We start from the raw sequence: 6,000 nt of genomic DNA on the forward strand, positions 1-6,000 counted from the left end.
TGGGATTTCCATTGCTATCTCTGGCATCTGAGGTGCCAGGATTCCTTGATGTGTTGTAGCTACGGGCCAACCAGCTGTCCTCGCCCGCACAAAAGTGGGTCTTGAGTGTCGTAAGGGCTGCCATGGATTTTGGCTTCTCTTGTACAAGGCCGCTAGGGCTTTGGCATCCGGACAGTCGACAATTTGGTTCTTTTTAGTTAAGAACCGGCTCCAGAATTTCCTGGCTGACTCTCCATGTTGTTGGGTTATGTGACTTAAGTCATTAGCGTCCGGTGGTCACACATAAGTGCCCTGGAAGTTGTCGAGGAATGCGTTTAACAGGTTCTCCTAACTGCCGATGGAGTTCCCCGACAGACTATTCAGCCAATGCCGAGCTGGTCCCTTGAGCTTTAGTGGGAGGTATTTGATGGCATGCTGATCATCGCCGCGGGCCATGTGAATGGGGAGAAGGAAATCTTCAATCCATACCGCGGGGTCTTTTGTCCCATCATATGGTTCGATGTTTACAGGTTTAAACCCTTCTGGGAATTCATGCTCCATTACTTTGTCAGTGAAGCATAGGGGGTCTACGACGCCTCTATGGCGGGCTACATCGCGACGCAGTTCGGATGAATCTGGTCTGCTGTGTTCATCCCGGACGGATTTGTATTTAGTATATCTGGCGTGGCGGTCATCGTCACGTGTTGGGGCGCGCCCCCGCGATCCGTAGATCGATCTTGATTGTCCTGCTTTGTTTTTCTGTTCGTCTCGCAGGTCGTGCGTGTAGCCCCGGGCCTTCGTGTTTTTTCTGTTCGTCTCCGTAGATCGATCTTTTCCCGACCGACTGCTTGATGGCTAAGGGGTATTTATCCCGACCAACAGTTTGTTCGGACTGCCATGGGCCTTTCTCGACCAACAGTCCGTTAGGGTAACCATGTGCCTTTCCCGACCGACTATCAGATGGGTATTCTTTCCCGACAAACATTTTGTTGGGCGTTGTGTTAGCCTTTCCCGACCGACTGTTTGATGGGGTTTCTTTTGCCGACCAACAATCTGATGGCGTTTTCTTTTCCCGACCAATAATTCCTCAACATTTTGTTTAGCCAACCATAACTTTAATTAGCATATCGTATTGATTGTAACATACATATAGTTCATGTGTTCTAAGCATAATCACAAGACATCATACATCTGGTTCACGTCAGGTGCACCAAACCATTTTTATTCCATTAACTAATTGTCACATACATAGAGTTCAATTTGTTCTAACCAGCAAGACAAGATACCATACATTAGGTTTACATAAGGACAGCAAAAAGACACAACTATGAGACATCAGTTGTACAAAATGAAAGCTAAAACATCCAGTTGACGTGGATCGCCGGCTTCATGGTTCATTTCCTTATGTTTGCTTCCTACAGAAGATAAAGAAGTCTCAATTATTAGAATGTTCAATTAATTTATGAAATTGAATACAGGCAGAAGTCATATCTGCACTGTGCACACACATGAGCACAAAATGAGGAATACACTTATCTAATCTATAAAAGTAGCGGAACATGAAGACCACCAATCGACTCCCAGCAGTGGCCATGGATGTGGCATAGAAGCCCTCTGTACGACTGCTGGGCATTTAGTGTTCCTAGGGACATACTTAAGTTACTCTGCATAGGTACCGGCAGCCAATATTCCAACACTTGTTTCCAAAAAAATGTCCGTAGGGAATACAGTGTCATAGGTATAAGAGAAATAAAAATGAGTTGTGTGAATGACCAATATTTGCTTTACTATTCAGTCCATACAAGGAAAAATATATCGGAAATATAGAATTAGTATCTCAAATATAGAACCAACTTACACAGTTCTTTTGCAATTTATAAAGGCATAACCAGACTCTGCATGATAACTAAATATATGTACACTGCTTATTAATCTGTACATACAGATTATAAATACTAGGTTTTTCCTGATACTTACTGATTAATAGCTCATGGGTGGGCGCCTTCTTCATGGCTGGGTAGAATGGAAAAATTACGCGTGCTGCCATATTAAAATATAGTTAGTCAAGATCTTTTTTTATATGGATAGTTAGTCAAGATCTTGATAAATATACAATGTACTATATTGGCCTAGAAACAGGATTCAGAAATAGCAACTTTAAAAGCAACTAGCGATGTAGTATGCTCTGTTCTGTACTATGGATGTGCTAATTGGAGTGTTCTGTAATGCCAAATTAACTATTACTATTAAGCAATAATCAGCTAGCAGTGTAAACAAGATATAGTGTTCTGTAATGCCAAATTAACTATTACTATTAATGCCAAATTTAACTATTATTAAGAGCAAGTAGCAGTGTTCTGTACTAATTGCAGAAAGTAGGCTCTGTACCCGTATACCATAAATCATATTTTAGTCTTCAATAAAACACAGGGAAACCAATTAAATGAATCTGAACATTGTTAAAAAATTGACAACGGCTCTGTTTCACTTCTCTTTCAATTGAGCAAATAGTTCTTTTGATGGAGAGAACAAATCAATGCTGACCAAGAACTAAAAGTGTAAAACAATGATAAACTTATGTACCAATTCGATGGTCAAGCTATTGTAAATTCAAGTGTCGCAAATACTACATGGTAAGTCCACACACTTGCTGGTATCGGAAAGTCCATTTCTACAGCACACGACACACTGATAATGGTAACCTCCTGGCAAACCTTTCAGGTAGATAGGCAAATGCTAACACATCATGTGTCTATTGAACCCTGCAAACTTCAGGGTGTCAATGGTTTGAAGTAAAAGTAACAAGTGCATCTATAATATTCAGTTGGTTTGGTACACACTTAAAACTTCAGAAAATCATATTATCCGAAATGATGCAAAATGATATCACGACTGATGCAAAATGACCAGCCAACTCTTTGACATTCAATTTGTAACCTATCTTATTATCCGAAATGGACCGCAATATAGTAGTATGAATGTACTTCAGTCTGATGGTGTGGTTCTTCTATTCATATAAGAAAAGTACAATCGTACTTGTGCTTTCATATGCTAATCACAAATGACTTAAGGATGATTGATAGACAAGCAACTAGAAAAGTCCTATGTACATCTTACCTGGCTACTACGCCATTGTGCATAAATAGAAGCAGCTTCTTGAAGAATCCTCAGTTCTTCCTCTCTCGTTCCAGATTCATGTACAGCAATTCAGTTGCACCCTCACATGTTAACATGTGGGTAGGTTTGATTACAGAGTTCTCTATTGAATATTTCTGCAATGCCGTCGCACAGAAATGGATGTATTCATTACACTTATTATAAAGAAAAATATAGTATCTCCCAAAGAAAATAATAATGGATGCACATACATCAATCATGTATTCATTACACTTAATATAACAACATTAATCATGTATACTGCTGAAATAATAAAATAGGTACCTATTTTATTACCAATCCTCAAACTTAACAAAGCATGCAGACTCACTTATAAATCAAGGAGTTGGCCATCTTTAGTGGCTAATGTCTATGATGCAAAATTTATTTCAGCTAGATACCGACCACAAAGACAAAACAATAATCAAATCTAGGTTTCATCACTTGCATGCTCAAAAAATAAGATTTGGCATATCATTCATGACGATATGGCCAGATAAGGAAAAACAAGCAACCTGGCATAACCTCAATTACACACCAAAAGTGAGAATAAGAAAAAAGAATGCAACAAAAACCAGTCAAATAGTATGACAAAACTCAAGATGTGTCAAAAATACTCACCTATCCAAAACCAGTCAGACCTTACAGAAGTTGGTTGATAAGTGTTGCCCGTAGATCTTGTAGCTCTGTAAAAAGTAAAGAGCCAAAGGTGAAATTGCAGTTATGTCAAGTCAAAGAATGTAGTACTGCTCTGAAAGAACATATATGGTACAAGTGGAATTTAATAGTTTGGTTAGCAACTACTTTTATTGCATATATAAATAAACTACAAAGTAACTAAGACCGGAGTTTGAGGCAAGGTGTACATATTCAAGTCTGATATTAGCAGAAGTACACTGCAACCTCACTTTGAAAACATAACGGGGCTGATTTAGATGGACAAGCAGTTCAAGTTGATATCATATGCCATCTACATTAATAATATATACATACCGATCAAACTTAAAACCAGATGTACAAATAATGATCGGACCACTTCCAAAGCTTTTTGATATATCTTAAAGATATTTATGTTGCTCTAGAGAAAAAGAGCTACTTGATGAAACAATTAAAGCATGAAATTCTATAGAAAGACTTACTTTTTGTCCATGGTGTTCCACTGACAAGTGACAACCCATGTGTTTGAAGTTATGGATGCTTGCACTGGGGGAAATCAAGAATCACCAATGTTAGAAGAAATCTGTAAGCAGATCCTCAGTTCTATAGCATTAATTGTTTAACATGTCAACATTTCACATTTTGAATTCTGAAATTGGATAACTACGTCATCCTTGACAATGTTGCCCTCTTCGATACAAAGAATGATGTTCGCTCCTACCATTTTCAAGGTCCTTTGAATCCTCTTGTCATCAGTGGTCGTAGTCTTGTGAACGGCCATTTTTCTCTCATCAGTGGAAAGCTAAGTACAATAACAAGAGGAGAAATGTTTCATGTATTTGTAATCTTATAAGCTGACACACATCCACTAAATGGCATTGAATAAAAGATCAATCTCAAATTATTCAGATGATGGCACGAATGATTCACGGGGCACAAATTATTCATTCAGAGGAAATTTTTAGGTCTGAAACAAAGGATTCACACAGGTAAAATAGATATTGAATAGATAACATGTTGAAAGAAGGAAACATTGCTTCTCATAGCAAAACCAATCCATGAATCAAAGCAGAGTTAGTTTTCTTAAGATAAAATTGCTGGGCCAATGTGGTGCCTAGGTCCATCGCTGGGGGTTGAAATCTGTATACTACAGGAAGAGAGGAGAGGATGAAGACCATATGAGGGAGAAAGATCTTACCCATGTCGTTGCTGCCATGGGTGGCTACTCGTGGTCACTGATAGTAGATGGGGAGATGGGGCCACCTGCCACCCTATTCCTACTTCGCTGGACGCGGAGGAAGCAGAGGCCGCCTGCCTCGCTTCAGACCACTAGGAGCGAAGGGCCCTTGCGCTCCTCAGATCTCCTGCCATGGAAAGGTGGGAAGAGGGAGCTGGGCATGGGTTGGGGCAGTGGCGCCATGGGAGGGAGGGGGAGGTGGACGCTCGCGACTGGGGTGGGTGGTGGTGGAAGGAAGGTGGCCCCTGTGATGGCCGTCGGTGGCGGCGTGAGTCGCAACCCTAGGTAGCGCCGTACGAGAGAGGGGTGGATTGGGACGAGGGAGAAAGGGGATTGAGTGAGGCGCCCCGGGCACTTATAGGTTTTGAGAGAAAAAAGAAAAAAATCGCGGGCTGGGACACGGTAAATGTTTTTCTTTGCACACGCAGGCCCATTTACCACCTGCTGTTGGTCGGTGTTATTTGCCGACCGATCGTTAGATGAGGATATGATCTTTCCCGACCGACTGTTCGACAGCAGAGACTTTTGTATTCCCGACCGACCGTCTTCCGCTATACAAATGTTTTCCCAACCAACTATCACTTAGAAGTTTCATCAACTAACTATCGGTCGGCGAAAATGACTTTTGCCAACACACATCAGTAGGGAATAAAGTGTCATGGTGTAGTGGCAGGCATGATAAATTCTTCATAGCCGAGGTTCACCTCGTCTTCGAAGAGAGGCATATAGTTGTCGTCCTCCGAGTCTTCATCCATTGCCTGTTCATCAGGGATATCTTGCCCATCCTCCCGTCCGTCCTGCTCGAGGCTTGGCTGGGCGGGATTGTTTTCATCTTCGGCATCATCCGGAGTGCTATTGTATCTTATGCCGGTATCGCTGTTTTTTCTATGGCGGGATTTAGAGCGGCGCCACTGATGTCGGTGCTTGGGTTGCTTCTCAAGAGGATCATCCTCCATTGCATCCTTTTGATC

The 6,000-nt window shown here is 41.2% G+C and overlaps 1 long non-coding RNA gene across 2 annotated transcripts; it reads right to left on the bottom strand.

The window, feature by feature from the left end:
- Positions 1–1,179: 1,179 nt before the first annotated feature.
- Positions 1,180–5,342, bottom strand: LOC123094770 (uncharacterized). 2 transcript variants are annotated; one of them, XR_006445963.1, is made up of 7 exons: positions 4,991–5,342; positions 4,514–4,594; positions 4,275–4,338; positions 3,757–3,821; positions 3,097–3,251; positions 1,957–2,019; positions 1,180–1,394 (listed from the first exon to the last, which is right to left on the bottom strand). It is a non-coding gene; the product is annotated as an uncharacterized lncRNA (long non-coding RNA). The 2 variants fall into 2 exon arrangements; XR_006445964.1 differs by lacking the exon at positions 4,514–4,594.
- Between the last annotated feature and the right edge of the window lie 658 nt (positions 5,343–6,000).

Source organism: Triticum aestivum, chromosome 4B (assembly GCF_018294505.1).
Source record: "Triticum aestivum cultivar Chinese Spring chromosome 4B, IWGSC CS RefSeq v2.1, whole genome shotgun sequence".
NCBI lineage: Eukaryota > Viridiplantae > Streptophyta > Magnoliopsida > Poales > Poaceae > Triticum > Triticum aestivum.